The following is a 17,215-nucleotide window of genomic DNA, read 5'->3' as shown; positions in this document are numbered from 1 at the left end:
TACTTAGAAGTATTCAGAATGTCAACAAAACAGCTGCCACTTTTTTTTGCAATTACAGAGTTGTATTCAGTTAACAAAACAACAATTATTTTGTATAAGCTGCATCAGAGATGACTGAAAATGAAAAACTACTGTCCCCATATATAACTATTTTGTGCTGTGCCCTAACAAGAACCTGCTTTAAATTTTCATGCCAATTCACACCCCCCACACTATGCCAGCAAGGTTAGCGGCTATTGAAAATACAACCAAGACAGGGCCATCTAAAGACCCATTCTGTAATGTGTTAACTATATAAAGAAAGGCACTGTACAGTTTCAAAACAAATCTTACACCGCCATACATTTCAATTTTTTTCTTTAAAAGGACTGAGTTGTGTACAAGGTGGTTAGAGACAAAGGCTTAGAGACAAGAAAAACCCTGTGCTAAAACCAACCTTTTCTCTTTCTCCTCCTTCTCCTTCTTCTTCTTCCTCTCATCCTCCTCCGCCTCATCTTCTTCTTCATCCTTTTGTCTTCTTCCTCCTCATCATCCTCTTCATCTTCCTCATCTTCTTTCTCTTCCTTCTTTTTCTTGTTATTCTCAGCTTTGACAACTCAATTTTTTGCTGCATCAGGTTTCCTTTTAACTCAGTAGGCAAAGATGTCCTCTTTCTATTTCTCCTTCAGCCTGGCAGCCTTCTTTTCATACATTGGCTAGTCACCTGTAGCAGTGTTATTCCACATCTCTCACAGTTTCTTTGCAAAGTCGCCAATGGACAGGCCAGATTATTCTTCTATTTGGGGGCAATGCTCAGAACAGAGCTAGAAGAAGGCCAAAGGAGTCCTCTTGGGTGCATTGGGATCCTTGGACTTCTTTCTAGTGTCCCTTTTAGCAGGGCTATAGGTTTCTCAGCTCTCTTTCGTGACAGGCCCTGTCCACTTTGCCATGTCTTTGAATGTTCCTACAAATGTTCTTTGGCAAACCTGGTCTTCCACCTCTCTGCACACTTCTTAGAAAACTCTGAGAAGCTGACAAGAAGCCCCTGGGTGCATCTTCTTGTGCACGGAGAATCACATGATGACATTTCAGCTCTTGGATCACCTTTGCCCATGTTTACTTGTTTTCCTTAGAGAGGCACAGAGTCACCCAGTACATGTCTGGCTCTCACTGGCCCCAGTGCTGTCCCCATGGAGCTCAGTGTTCTGTAGTGGCAGTGAGAGTGGGAGCCAGATGAAGCCTCCTTGCTCTGCCTGCTCTGTAACATTACTCTCTGGCCTCTGACTCTCGCTTCTTCTGCCTTAGCTTCCCACAGTGCTGGGATTATAGGCATGTGCCACCATGCCCAAATCAGAGCATCTTTGCAATGTACTTTAAAACCATGGTGCCAATATTTATAATTTTTACAAACAAGAACAATTTGAATAAAAATCCTGGGGACCAATATAGGACTAATAATTTTATATGTTGCCCCCCAAAAAAGAATGTTTTTCTAAATCTGCTTTCCTCATCATTTCATAAAAGAAGGAATATTTTAACAACTCTAAAAATAAAGTTGAACATAATCTCGCAAATGAAACAAAATGTCTTAAATGGAATAATTGGGCTTGCAAAAACTCAAAACATCACGCTTCTGTTTTCTTCCACCATTCATACTGTGGCAGTGTGAACTTCATGAGGCACCGGCTCTGCTCAGAGAGCTATACCCTGACAGTCGTGGAAAAGCCAAGAAGGAAGTGAGAGGGAACCAGTATGCGCAGAGAAGTGAATGAAGGTCGGGAGTCACTGGACAATAATCCAGCACAGCGTGGTCTCAAACTATCCATCAAAGGGACACGAGGGAGTACAAGGAGTGAGGAAAACCCATGGTCTTTGGGCTCCCATCAACCAGAGAGGCCCACTCTTAGACAACATCTGTTGGGTTCTACCTAATCAGGCTTGGCCCTAGTTGGGACACATGGATGCTCTGGACTGGCTGATGGCTTATGTCAATTCATTAAAAATTGATTCAAGGGCTGGGGATTTAGCTCAGTGGTTCTGCCACCTGCCTTGCAAGTGCAAGGACCTGAGTTCAGTCCCCGGTACAAAAAAAAAAAAAAAAAATTGATTCAACATCTTCCTGGTGAGCAGACAGAGAAACCAGCCAACTGCTATTGATAAGAATTATCCACCTCTCTTTTTGTTTGGAACAAGAGGCAATTACATACCCTATCATTAACATATGACTTTGACTTCTTTGTGATTGTCTTTCATTTCCCTGATTTCCATGATTCCTAACTACAAAGCAGTATTCATTTGCTCACACCCAATCTCCCAAAGCCAATGTGCTAGAAGCAGCTTATATAGCCTTTTCAGTGTGCTCTTATTGTTTGGTTTTTGTCTTTCTGTTGGCAAAATATTCTCTTCTCTCTTTTCTGAAATGTGTATTATATTTAGGGGGTGTGAGTTTCACCAAGCCAAGCACATTTGAGGAGACATTAAAAAGCTTAAAATTCATGTGATGAAATAAATCACTTGCTCCTAATAAGCAGGACTAGATGAATTACTGGGCTTCAGAATTTCAGCTGACTGCTCTGCCAACCTCAGGCCACTGTTGGCTTGCTTGCTAGGGCTAGTGGGGCAGACTCAACCAAACAAGCTGGAGTCACCAAACATCCATACAAAACTGGCCAGCACCATCCAACAGGATTCTCTTTTTGTTTCTGTTTCCTCATGAGGTCCTCTACCTCAGAACTAAGACCAATATGCATTTTGATGTTTTTGATGATACATGTAGAAGCCTGAGCTTAAAAGCACTGTATTTCTGCTTTATTGTAGCATGCCTACAGTCGCCACCCTTAGGAAGTATAGCTCAGTTGACCTGCTTCTTAACCAGATCTACAAAATTCACTTGACTAAAGATTTGACTTTTATGTAAAGTTTAAAGACAGTGAAAGAATAGGCAGACATGTCTGGGTACACCAGAGGGTCACGATTCCTACTTGTAAAATGCAGGGCATCTTTAAAGTCTCACACAGTTATTGACTACTCGCCAGTCCTCTGATGGGAACATGATCCAGCCCAAACTGGTAACAGTTTCTTTATTGTGGAAGGTCAGCTTTGACTGCTGTCAGACAGAGGAAAGAAGGGGGAAATAAGGGGAGAGAGGACCCCAGGTGATGGCTGACAGGGCGACCTCTTATTTGCCTGGGGAAGAAGTGAAGAGAGACTCATCCATTCACCTCCACCTTGTCCCCTTGTCATTGGTCAAGTGCTCCCTGGTGAAGATGCCCGCCTCAGAGTAGTCTCCTCCCATTCCCCTCACCAGTCTGCACCCATCTCTTCATGTGTGGATGTGAGCGGTTCCCTGGGTGTGCTGAAGAGGAGCCCGGCTCCCCTGGCCCACTGACAGCACAGCACGTGGATGGGAGAACAGGCTGGCAGCACTTGTCACTCCCGGGAGCAGCCTCTGAAGCTCATCCAATAACCCACCATGCCGAATGCGAATGCAGGAGGTGTGGAGATAATGACTATTTCCTGAATAGCATGCTGTTTAAACAGCCCTGCTGCGGTGTTTGGAGAAATTCAGGATGTTTTTGCATTCCAGGTGCTATTGGAGCCGCCTGGTGAAGTTAACGCACCGCTCAGGCGTTAAGAACAGGTGGTGGCTGGCCAGGTTGCTGGCAGTAGGGGTAGTGGTTGTTTTTCTGGTTCCAGCAGTTGGCAGCAGAATGCATGCTTCCGTACAATCAGTTGCTTTTCATTCTCAGAAACAGAATGCGTTTTCCCCAGCACCAAAGCGTGGAGATTCTGTACACCGCTCAAAATCCTTCTCCGAAAGAGAACAAAGTCCTAAACTGCAGACAGCCACTGAGAAACTCCCTCAATTTACCCATTCTTAAGCCCTTTTGTATGCAGAACTCAAGACCTACTCGGGCTAAGAGGATGTGTTCATGTGTGTGTGTGTGTGTGTGTGTGTGTGTGTGTGTGTGTGTGTATGGACACCTAGAGGTGTTATTGAAAGAACATAGGAAAAAAATAGATCTGGAACTCAAAGGATCCAAAAATTAAGCACAAATCTGTGCTTCCTTACACCTCTCAGCAACCACATAACTCCTCCCACTCCAGTTCCTTCCCCTCATTTTCCGGTTTGTTGGCCGTGGCCTCCAAGCCCACTAGCCTCTGTCATCTTAGAAGGACCTTCTCTAACCCCTCCCCTTATTGATGACATCTGTCCCAATTCCTCTGTCTTATCCATTGCCTTTGGCACCTCTGAAATGTTCTTATACATTGACTCATTCATTTCCTACTCTACTCTAAGTTCCAGGAGAGGAGAACGTTGTCCTCCACGTCATCACAGCCACTGACTCTAGAGCAACATGAAGCAGCCAGCCAGCTCTTAGTAAATGCATGACCTCTCACAACCAGCATCATCTAGTACCATGAAAGGTCTGTGTTTCTTGGTTAAAATTGCCAAAAGTGATCATCTCATTGGATCCCTGGCTATAGTTTCAGCATTCGTCCTTGGTCCAGTCAGGCAGGTAAAGGGCAGGAGTAATAGGCTGCACCTTGCAAGAGTTGTGAGAGCTGCTGGGTCTCTTGAGGGATCTACAGGTAAAAAGTGAAACTGAAGCACGTCTCAGGGGACTCACTGGCCCTAGCAGAGTTACTTGCTGCTACACAGGTGGGTGCTGCTACACATGCGTGTACACAGGTGTGTGCCACACAATGGTTACCCCACTGATGGGCAGAACTCACCATCAAGGCAACTGGCTCACATGGAGCACTCAAATGTTTGTTAGGTCCCTGTTTCCAGATCTTCCATCAAGCTGTTCCCTCTCTTCCAGCAGGCTCGCTCCTGTTGTTAGTCTATTGATATTACCACCTCACTTCAACATTTAGCTTCGACTTCTTCTACTTCCCAGATGCTGCCATTCTGAACTCCTTTCTCCAAACTCAGGGACCACTTTGGTTCATCATCTCCATGGGACTTACTTCCCAAGAGAGGGGCTTCTTCCCAAGAGAAAGGTAAAACTCAGATAATAAGATGCCACACAAAGCCCCTACCAGTGATAATCCAATGTTGCAACCACGGTAAGATGGAACTAACACATCACAGGTCCATGAGGCTGCACTGAGTATATTCATGTGGAGGGCACACACTCCTGATGAAGGCCATCTGTGAGTGCTGTGGCAGCAAAAAGTGACACACAGGGACACACTGGGAGTGCAGAGGATAAGCTTTGACCACTTAGCAACCAATCTGAGACCAATGTTCTTAGTCTTGGTTACACAATAGTATCACCTGGCATGTTCTGAAAAATATCCACATTCTTGGAGGAAACTTGTATGCATTTTGTGAAGTGAAAGAAGCCAATCTGTGAAGGCTTCCTGCTGTATGATCCACCTCTGAGGCATTCTGGGAAAGATAAATCAAGGAGACAGCAAAGGGATCAGCAGTTGATAAGGGTTAGGGGAGAGGATGAATAAATAGGCCAATCTCAGAGAGTTTTTAGGGTAGTACTCTGTATGATACTGCTTTGTGGGACACACTTGTCTAAACTAACAGAGTGTACAACACCAAGAGTTAACCCTGACGTAAATATGGGCTCTGAGTGAGAGTGTGCCAATGTAGCGTCATCAATGATAAATGTACGGCTTAGGCAGGGATATTGATAGTGAGGAGCCTACCATGGGAAGGAACTGTCTGTACTTTCTGCTTAATCTGGCTGTAAACTTAAAACTGCACTAAAAACTAAAGTCTACAAAAAGTGTCTATGTCCAGGATCTACCGTAGAGACTGTGACTAAGTTACAGGCCTTGAGAGCCACAGAGCTGCAGCTATATCAAAGTATATCATAAGAGAAAGATAAGTGGCCTGAGGATAAATCTCAGCCCCACCATTTACCAGCTTTGCCATCTTCTGCAAGTTATTTAACTCTGGGCTTTGGGCTACAGCAGAGCCCTTGCCTAGCATGCACAAGACCATGGATTCAATCCCCCACACCACAAAAACAAATACATAGTATGTCTCTGAGCCTTCCTTTCCATAAGTACTATAACACCCAGTGGTGTCACACACTCTTAATTACCCAGCACTCTGGGAGGCTGAGGTAGGAGAATTACAAGTTCAAGGCCCATCTGAGCAATTGAGTGGCTCAGTCAGATCCTGTCTCAAAAAAACATTTTTTTTTTTTTTGTACCAGGGATCAAACTCGGGTCCTTGAGCTTGTGGGGCAGGCAGCAGAACCACTGAGCTAAATCCTCAGCCCCCCAAAAAACATTTTTAAATGGTCTGTGAGGGGCCTGAGTTCAATCACCTATACTGAGAAAAACAAATATAATAATCCTACTTCATATAATTAGTGTAAGAAGAAGTGTCCAAAATTCCTTTTACACAATACACCCTCAATGAAATGTCATATAAATATTAATTTCTTGCAAAATCTATTGCAGAGTAATGATCAACACTGTTGTAAATATGTAAGACAGTGTTGCCTACCCAGCAAAACACTGGAGCTGAAGGCAGAGGGTGGCTTTGCCTCTGTGTTGGTCACCTCTGCCCTGCATATAATGGGTAAGCTACATCTGGGCAGGTGACCCACACTCTTTTGGAAATGAACATCTCGGGGCTCTGACTTTTCACCGAGGCAACACCCATTAATAAGTAACACTCGTGTCAGCAATTTCAGACCACGAGGCAGCCATTCTGCCGCCAGGCAGTTGACATGGAAGTCAGTGACCACTCTTGAGTAAGAATGCTGCACCTACAGAAAGCTGGGTGGCAAAGACCCTGTGGAAACATCACAGGAATGTGACCCAGGCACAGAGCACATTCTTCAGGCCCATTTCTATAGGAGGAAAAAGCCATCAGACTGCACAAAGGACTAGGAGAAATAACTTTCCAAGTTTTTATTAGTGAAATAAGAACATCCAGTTTCCAAAACACATTAAACAAATGTTTCTTGGCTCTTTCACTATACTTAACCCTCTTCCCACCCCAAACTAGAGCTTCAAATGCAATGGTATGCTGAAAACTTACAAAATCCAGCTTCACATAAGCCAAATTTGTGCGTACAATAAATGTGCTGCAACCACTATGAGAAAGAAAATAGCAAATTTTAATTAGGATGATTATTTGACAACTTAATTTAGACTTGCAAATTGTTGATGAGCCTAGGTCCCTACTTTGAAATACAAGATGTGGGTGGAAATTTTAACATTGGAATTAACAGAATAAATTAATACAAACTATCACAAGACAAGCTAAAATATATTTATAGTAACAAAAATAGATTCTGGACCCTAGATCGTGAAATGACCTGTTGATTTTTCTCAACTGCAAACTCTATCTATGACTTGTTCATTATCCTTGATAACAGGGATCAGCAAAGTACAGCTGATGAGTCAAACACAAACCACCACCTGTTTTGTAAATAAAGTTTTATTGGAACAAAGCCACAGTCATCTGTTTACATATCATTTATGGCTACTTTCATATAGCACCAGCAGACATGTGTAGTTGTGAGATAGTCTGGCCCACAAAGTTGAAAAATTTACAATCTATCCCTTTACAAAATGTTTGCCAATCTCTACTCTATAGAAATATAGCACAATAGGTCTGGGGATTTAGCTCAGTGGTTTCGTTGCCTGCTATGCAAGCGTAAGGACCCGAGTTTGATCCCCGGTAAAAAAAAAAAAAAAAAAAAGGAAGAAAGAAATATAGCATAATATCATTTCCCCACCATAAATAGTCTAAACCCATCAGTTTGAGTGAAAATGCATTAAAATATTTTTTGAAGATTTATGCTTTATATGGAGTACATGGAATAGCAATGACGTATTTATTATTTGTTACACACCATTTGGGAAAAAATACTAAGTAAAAGTACCGTACACTACTAAATATCTATTTTTATATAGACAAGAATTATGCTAAAAGTAAAGGTTTCATTTTGGTCTTTGTTAGTAATTACTAAGCAGTTATTTTCACCTAACAGAGGAACTTGGAAAAGAAATACAATTTCGTATTATTTCTGTCTTAGTTTTTCCACAGATTAAACATAAAAGGAAATGGAACTGGTATGTTTGACCCAACTCAGCACTTTCTAACAGAGATGAAATAGTGTCAATTACATGCACTGCAGTTGTTTTAAAGCAAACTGAAACATAAAATATACTCAATTTAATTAAAGCATAAAAATGAAATGAGGTATCAATAGTAAAAGAGTGAGAACAGCAGTATTGGTATGGTAATCTTATTTATGCATCTCAATTTACTGTATCCAAAATTGTGTGGGTTTTAAGCAGTCATTATGGGAATCCAGTTAAAATTGAGCAACAAGAAAGGAGGAAAAAACAATTTAAATAAGTGACATTTTTCTTTTTGCATTTAGCCATCTTCTAGAGAAGGGGCTATTAAATTTTTAAGCCAGTTTTTAATCAAAGTTTAGTGGTACAATATTTAATTGAAAACAACAGCAGATGTTCTTTATCAAAACATCTTTCTTAACAGTTAAATCTAGGTCTGAGGATTTATTTAATGAGATAATTGTTGGTCTGTGGATACAGCAGCATTTTTTTATGTACTTAGAACACTAAGACACACAGGTTTGGAGCCTGGCTAGGCTTCTGCTGCCTGCTTTCTGCCCCTTCTGTCTCTCCTTATGTGGTCCAAGCAAAGATAAGTGTTCCTAAAACCGAACAGGCTTTGTCCTAAACTAGACCCGGGTATGAAAAAGACAAGCAACAGAAAACTGACCAGTGGGAGACAGAGAAATAATTCACTCATTCATTCAAGCCGCATGCATGTACTGGGCTAGCCCTGTGCTGGAGATATAGCAAGCTGAAGCGATTTGTAAGCGAGTCATTGTCCCTAGGACCTCACAGTCTGGTGATTGGATGCAGGGCAGTAAGCTAAGGTGCAGTCACACTCCGTGGAGACACCAGACCTGAGACTCCCAGCAGGAAGCAATGTCCTCACTGGGGCCTCAAGGGAGAGCAAGGAGCTCTGGGGGCCAGAGAAGAGTGCCTTGGCCTCCTGTGGGCCCTGAATAGTTTTTTAATAGACCCTAAAAAAGAGGAGAATAGAGCAGCCAGGCTCCAAATGAGTCAGTCATAGAGTTTAATTTTCCTCCCACCTAACAGCCCCCAGAGAAAGAGCTTGGCAAGGCAGAGGATGGCCAGGAGGATAGATGGATTGGGGAAAGATGGGAGCTGGGATCTGATGGACTCACTGGAAGGAAAGGAAGAAGGGAGGGAGGATGGGAGGAAGAAAGATTCAACCGCACGGGTGGAAGCGTGCAGCCTGGCGTGCGGTCACGTATGTGGAGGATATGACAAGAGACACAGAACACAGTCCAAACCCGGCAGCCAGTGAGAAGGAGCTGAGCTTCCTGCAGACTGCTCACAGATGTCTACAACCGTGGGAGTGGCTGGCGTCAGACAGGATCCCGGGCTTGGCTGGGCTTCAGAAGCAAGGCGATTCCCAGAAGGGAAACAGGCAAAGGAGCCAGGTTCCTGTTGTAAAGAAAACAGGGTTTTGGGATGAGGTAAATGCTCAGTTTCTCCAGGGAATTCCAGAAAGGTTTTTGTCAGTTGCTAAGTAAAATTAGTCTTCAAGTTAAGTGGGGCTGTTTCATTGGCTTAGTCTTAGCAGATAGTTCCTGCAGCAGATGCCCAGTACCTGAGTGTTTTCCCCTATGGCTCCCAAATCCATCCTAGCAGAGTGTGCTAGAAATGGGTCCATTTTGCATAACAATTTTCACAGCATAAACCCTCAACTGGCCAGACCTGCCTCAAGGGGCCCAAGTTGAGAATTTTTCATGTGTTCTAATTGGTTCAAGGCATTTACACCTAAAATAGCTTTTATTCACCCCTTAAAGGGCTGCTTCTCAAAAACACTGTTGGTATAGAGTTACAATGAGAATGTGACCCAAAAGGATTGGGCAAGACGGCTTGGAGAGGACCACGAAGCAAGAAAGTGTCACCCTCCCACATCAGCCAGCTCCATGGACTGGTGATGTTGAGCACTTCATTCCAAATGCCAGAGGTGGAGGTTTGCACCAGGATCCGAGTCACTGCCACTACACAGCCTTCCCAACGCTGTGCTGAAGACCTCCAGACCCTGTCACTGGGTCTGCGGCCCACCCTGGGGCTGTCAGGCTAACCCCCAGCCCTCTGGCTATCCAACGACCTGCCCCTGGCTTCCAGAAACCGGCCACACACTGGACAGTGTGGGTCTCGAGAGATCCTTCTCTTTGGGGCTGGGTCTTCTCTGTGTTCCCGCCTTGCCTGCAGCCACTTTCTCTACCAAAAGAAAGCTCCTGGCCAGTCTGCTGCCTTGAAGGCCTTAACAGTCAATACAGCTACCATCTCCCTGGATGGTAGGCTTTTAGCACCCAAGACTAAGGAACACGAGGGCAAAAGTGTCACCTTTGAACCGTGAGGAAAGACATCCAAAAAGGCTTAACTTACTCACATGATCTGAGAGAATGCCATTCAACAAGAATCAACAAAAGAGGGACTTAAAAAGTACTCCCTCTATGTGAGCACATCAGGGCCTCTGTTTAAAAGCAAGTACTTTAGCAGGTGTGGTGGTACACGCCTACAATTCCAGCTGCTTGGAAGGCTGAGGCAGGAAGATCACAAGTTTGAGGCCAGGCTGGGCTACATAGTGAAAACTTGCCTCAAAATAAAATTTAAAAAGAAAAAAAGGTTTGGGAATGTAGCTCAGTTGTAGAGTGCTTAGAGGACCTGACTGGCATGTGAAAGCCCTGGGTTGAATCCTCAGTGCAAATGACACATTTGCACACACACACACACAAACAAGTTTCTAGTAAGCACAGTTGCTCTGACAAGGGGCTACTGAAGAAGGTGGCTTGGCACTAAGGAAATTGGATCTGAAATTTGACAGTGCCAAACTTGTCAGAATCAAAACAGAGTCACCTGTGTCAAGCCCAAACCAAACATAAAAAAAAAATAGAGGAAGCCAGAGGTTGTGAAGGAGATCTCGTTGCACTGCCTGATAGCAGGAGTGATCACACAAGACTCGGCCAGATCCCTATCCTTGCCCAAAGCCCACTGCAAACTTATACAAAAAGCAACAAATACTTCTGCAAGGACATCTGCTCAACAACTGTCTGTTTAATCCTGGGCTGACACCACCCTGTTGCTCTTTGTACCCAAGGATTGTTATTTCAAACTATTGTATGCAGTCGTCCTCATTCTGCCTTTGAAAACTTCCCCTTGCCTCAGCCTGCTTGAATGGCTCCCATTTTATCACGGCACCTGTAATCCCACTGCAATTCTCAAACGAATGCCGTTATGCTTTAGAGACCCCCTCTCTGTCTGTTATTTAGGGTGACAATAGATTGTAACCATACTAGAATTAGCATGTTATTCCCTTAAGAGGCTGATATACCAGCCATGTAGTTACACTGCAGGCACCGATAAAACAACATCTGTGACATTCACATAGTAAATCTTGAGGGGAAAAAAGTGAATCTTTAGCATCAGTGAAAGGAATGTTATTATTCCAACACAAGCTTATAACCAACTTTGTACCAGTGAAAGGAATGTCATAGTCCTCATCTTACTCTCCCAGCTGATCCTGAGCTCAGAAGGAGAGAAATTGATGCTTCAGGATAAACACTCTCAGAAACCTCCAAAAGCACCCAAGAAACAAACCTCTTCCTTGGAGCATTTCATCCTCAGTTACCTTCTGTGACTAGTCACTGAAAATATTTTATTCGTCCTGGTTTATTGTTCTCCTGGGCTTCTTAAAATGAGGAGACGCTTTTTTATAATTTTTTATTTTTCTACTTTGCCAAGGTGAATTATAGAGTCAGGCAACTGGGAGATTAATATAGGGTACTGCATCATTTACCACCAAATGATCAGATCCTCTCCCCATTGGAAAAGAAAGATAAAGTCTAATTATGGACTGACCCAGTGGCATTCTTGTCTACTCGTTGTTACAAAAAGAAATGCTCTCCAATTCATTTGATAGGGGATGTAAATGTAAAATTCGGTGTTAACTCAAAGTTAAAGTGTAAAATAATGAATTTTAAATAAGGAAATGAAGCTCATAGGGTTGTAGCAGCCTCACATGATATATGCAGTATAGTGAGGGGTAGAGTTTAAAATCTAAATTTTCTTTGCAACTGTGTGGACTTGGAAGGTGGCTGTTACACACTGACCTTGTGAAATCTTTCTGATGTGAAAGGTTGTCACAGAAGTGAGCAGAATGCAAAGCAAACACACACACACACACACACACACACACATCTTCCTTGATGATCTCAAAGAGGTCTTCAGATATTTCTGAGTCTCTGATGGTGTAGGTTCAGGGCTTGTAGCATGCTCCAGCATCACTTAGCTTTAAATGACCTCTAGAGAGTCCTTCATGCTCTCTAATACTGAATTTTACAGGCTATTAATGCTTTTTCAATTATATCATTAGCTATTTCCCTGCATAGCAGTAGCTCTTTTAAGAGCACAGATAGAGAATACTGATAGGAAATCAGTTTCTGTCCCATTTCTGTCCTTTATTACACAATGAGATTTTATTATTGAGGGACTTTACGAACAGAGACAGAACAAATGTGAAAGGCGTACTCTTAGTCAAATGTACCACTACGTCTCCTGATCCAGAACTGTCCAAAAAGGGCAGACTCAATTTGTAAAGAGTCCAAAAGTCAAGCTCATCATCTCTCCCAACACAAGCCAGCTTTAGCAGTAGCTTTGCCCCAGACACCCACATGAGAAATCTCACTGATCAGAGGTTCTCCTAAGTTCCTCTCACTCCAGTCACTCTGTGTGTGGCGGGCGGGGAGACACTGAGAATTGAACCCAGGACACTGAACTACATCCCTAGACAATTTTATTTTTATTTTCATTTTGAGACAGGGACTAACTAAGTCACGAAGTGGCCCAGGCTAGGCTCAAACTTGTGATCTTCCTGCCTCAGCTTCTTAGAGTGCTAGGATTACAGGCTACAGGCATGTGCCAGCACACCCAGCACTAGTGGCCATTTAAGGCCTGAGTATTCTCCTTCAAGATCTCTCCCTCAACCCCTCCCCTTTGTTTAGGGGGACCAAATGTCCCCACTTTCCAGGACAGTCTCAATCTCAATGATCAATTGTCCCCGATACTTATAACCAGTGCGCCCTTTCTCTCACAAACATGTCCAGGCATGGGCAGCAGGCTGCATCCTGTATGAGGCCCCACCCAGGGGGCCCGGATGGGGCTGTGTGTAACTGCCGGCCCCTGGCCACGCACCTGGCATGGTAGGGCGCACCTCCAGGGAAAGAGACACCTCTTTCCCCACACAAAAGCACCACTGGTGTATAGTCTCGAACCCTCTGTGCTGCAGCTTCCCAGAAGAGGTGCTTCTTTTCCAGCTCCATCAGTGCTCTGTATAGACCAATGGGAGCCCACACTGTGGAAGTCACCTTTGTCCTAATCTACCACTCATATCAACCCTCTATTCTGTAACAATCTTCCTATACCTCAAACTTGATCTTGCCTCTCCCCTCATCCCACAATAGCACCCTGCCAGCTATGTGGTGTGATCAAAAACTAAGGTGAATATAAACCTCTTTTTAAATTTATTGCAGTAAAGAAATATATTGCCATTACATCCCATCATTCTTGCCACTGTCGGAAGCAGTTCTACAAGTTCTCTTTCATGAGTATATCAGTTGTGCTGTGGTAGCTTGATGTCTTGCATCAGTGTAAAACATTTACCTTTGTGGTCATTTTTACTTCAGGGAAGAGCCAGTGAATAAGGTGAAGGAGGATGCACCCTAATGCTTTTATGAGCTACCTTTCCTTTGGAAGGCACTCAGCAGCAGCATTCTTTGTATTTTTTATCACAACTCAAAAAGACATGTGCTGGGCATGGTGGTGCATGCCTGTAATCCCAGCACTCAGAAGGCTGAGGCAGGAGGATTGTCAGGAGTCTGAGGCCAGCCTGCATTACAAAGTGAGACCCTGTATCCAAAACAATAAAAATAAAAAGATGCAAAAGAGAACTTCCAGAACTGCTTCCAAAAGTAACAAGAACCATGGGATAAGTGTGTTCAATGCCAGGGGGAGTATTTTGAGGAAGTTAATGGCAACATGTCTTTCTCTGTAATAATATTTTTAATGTTAACATTCACCATATAGTCTGGCCGCACCTGGTAAACTCCAGTCCAAAATCTGGGGCATGTGTGCAAGGCCTCGGGCAGCTGGCGTCTGCCCTCTCTCCAGAGTCATTGCTCCCATTTCTACACATGCACACCTTGCTCAGCTAGGCTGGTTGACAGAATTTGTCAAAATGACAGCCTCCAGCATGGCCCTCTCCCCAAACTGTGTACCGGACTGGCATGATCAGCCACACTCTGACCCCGCCTGATAATCTCCCATCTACTGGCAATGGAGAGAGAGGAGGGGACAGTAACAGACTGTTGAACAGAACAACTTTTCCTTCCCTAAAAATGGCACTAGGAACCACAACCAAAAACTACACATGCTGTGTGTTTCCCGCATTATTTTTTTTTTAAGTCCACCACAAATTGGACAAGAACTCATTCTAAATAGTTCTATCACCTTCATATACTACCCACCCCATTCACCTCACTATAAAAGCAGGTTGGGGTCATGCTTGCTTTGGCAGCACATATACTAAAAGCAGGTTGGGGTGAACAGGCTTCTCCTCACCCTCCTATGCCTGCTTCCCCCATCTCCTGCCAGCTCCAATAGCCAAGCGAGAAGAGAAGGGCCAAGCATGTGTGATGCTGGCCACAAAGGACCCAAGGTCCCATTCTGAACTATTTGGACAACTGCTGGGGACATGGTTTGCGTCTGCCCAAGGGCTGGCCAGGCAGAGAAGGAAGCAGTGGGGGCCACCAGGGGACACCATGGCTTTCCCATGGGTGCCAAGGAGTTTGCTGCCTGAGGAGGATTGGAAATGCTCCACCAAGAAGTTGCTCAGCACATATAAGTATTATAGACAACTAAGTTAGGTGGAAATATTATAGGCAGTCAGATAGGGCTGGGCCCTCAAGGGAGTCTGTACAGAGGATGAGAATACATTACAACTGTGGGCAGAAGCACATCTCTTGGAGGCCAGGCCTAGAGATAAAGACGGAATGACCAGATCTACCTGCCTTCCCAAGGGATAAGATAATCGGTATCACCTGGATCAATAAAGTCTAGATAGACATCAGTCACCCAGGTGGGTGACAAGGACCTCCTGATCCATCCCTTCCTAAAAAGGCCCTCGTTCTTTCCATGTGCACTTGCTGTGTGACCTGCTTCCCCACTGGATCAATATTACCTAAGTGGCTATACTTGTAATCCTATTGGTTGATTGCAGTTTTGACCCATGTTGTACCACCTCATGATTTTGCTCTATAAAACTTTGAGAAGTGGGCTCGTTGGCAACCCACTGTGGTCCCCTCCTGTCTCTGAGGAGCTATCTCTCGCAATAAATTTTTCCTACTCTTAACTTCTGTTGTTCCTTAGAATTTATTTCTTCGATTTTGGGGAACACAAACTCAACGTATCTGACAACTAGCAGGTTGGGAGTTACATTATTTCTCCTATATCACAAGAACCACAACCTAAGGGAACTATTGGCTGAGCTGGAGGCATAATCAGATGAACTAGGACAGAAAAAAAATGAAACTGCAGGGCAAATCGATGGTGAGTCATTGCCTGAAGCCAGAGATCACCAGGAACATACCTGTTGAGGGCCATTCTATATAATTTTGGGAAAAAATCATTTCATAGTTAAATTATGATTAGAGCTGTCTGAGGCCTAATGTCTCCTTGCCCTTGAGCTGGCTATGGCATGTGGAAACCTAACTCTGCGTAGCTCCCATCACAAGTTGAGGCCTCAATGGTCCCGTAATGCTGTGACCCTCAAGGGCAAGATTACATCAGCTGAAGACATTCTGGTTCCTTGAGAACTAAGTAGTGATAAAAAAAAGAAAGGTTTTACCTGGGGGTAGGACAAGTTCTTTATTAGCCTGCTCTCTCACCCCACATACTATTGTAAGAATGCGTTGCCCTTCTCACAGTCCTCATCAACATAAGATCACCGGCTGCCCTCTGAGTCATCGGATGCTCCCTCCGATTAGCATGTGTGCCCAATAAATAGTGGCCAGCTCGGAGTGTCTTTGTCTTTTCGCACTCTGGCAAAGTCCCAGCCACCCATGTACTTTGGAATTGTGTCTCTTTTTCTTTCATTAGCCCTCACCACATCCCTCTCTAGGCAGATCAGGGGACTGATCGACCCGATACACAGCTGCATTACTCATCACAGCAGAGGAGGAGGGACACCACAGTGAACCACGGCTGTGTGCAGGAAAGGGTCAGAAAGAACCCATCATACGATTTGACTTTTGGCTAAGGAAGCGTGAGGTCACTGTGGGTTTGGTACTATCTGAAAGCAGGAACAATTCTATAATTGAATATAATAGCCACCCTTAGCCATGGTTTTGCTTTCTGTGGTTTCAATTGCCCACAGTCAACCAAGGTCTGAAAGTATTAAATGGAAAACTCCAAGCTGTGTGTAGTGGTACTCAACTGCAATTCCCATTATTCAGGAGGCTGAGGCAAGAAGATCACAAGTTTGAGGCCAACCTGGACAACTTAGTGAGACTTGTCTCAAAATAAAATAAAAATGTGCTAGGGATGTAACTCAGTGCTAGAGCAGTTTCCTGGCATGTTCAAGGCCTTAGGTATAATACCAGTACTGCAAAAAAATAACATTCCAAAAAATAAGCAATTCCAATTCATAGATTTTAAGTAACTTTTATTATACTATATTATTATAATTGTTCTATTACTAGTTATTATTGCTAATCTCTTGCTCTGCCTAATTTATAAATTAAATGCATATATAGGGAAAAAATAAAGTCTATATAGAGTTTGGTACTATCCAAGGGTTCAGGCACCCACTGAGGGTCTTAGAATGTGTCCCCTATGATAAGGGGGCACTACTGTGTCTTAGTACCTCTTACCTGGAGGAGAGGCATTGAGAACAGGCCAAGGATGACGGGGAGGGAGGAAGGGGAGAAAGCAGAGAAGTAGCAGGCTCTCAGTTGTAGCTCCCTAATGTCACTAGGTTAGCAAGTTACAGGCTGGGTGTTTTAGTTTGCTGGTACTGCTATAATGAAATACTGCAGAGTGGGTAGCTTAAATACAAGAAATGTATTCTGTCACAGTTTTGGAGACTGGAAGTCCAAGATAAAGGTGAGGCAGC

Source organism: Heterocephalus glaber, unplaced genomic scaffold (assembly GCF_053883595.1).
Source record: "Heterocephalus glaber isolate CG9 unplaced genomic scaffold, H.glaber_assembly_v1.0 deba00001509, whole genome shotgun sequence".
Classification (NCBI taxonomy): Eukaryota; Metazoa; Chordata; class Mammalia; order Rodentia; family Bathyergidae; genus Heterocephalus; species Heterocephalus glaber.
Note: the sequence above shows the minus strand (reverse complement) of the source record.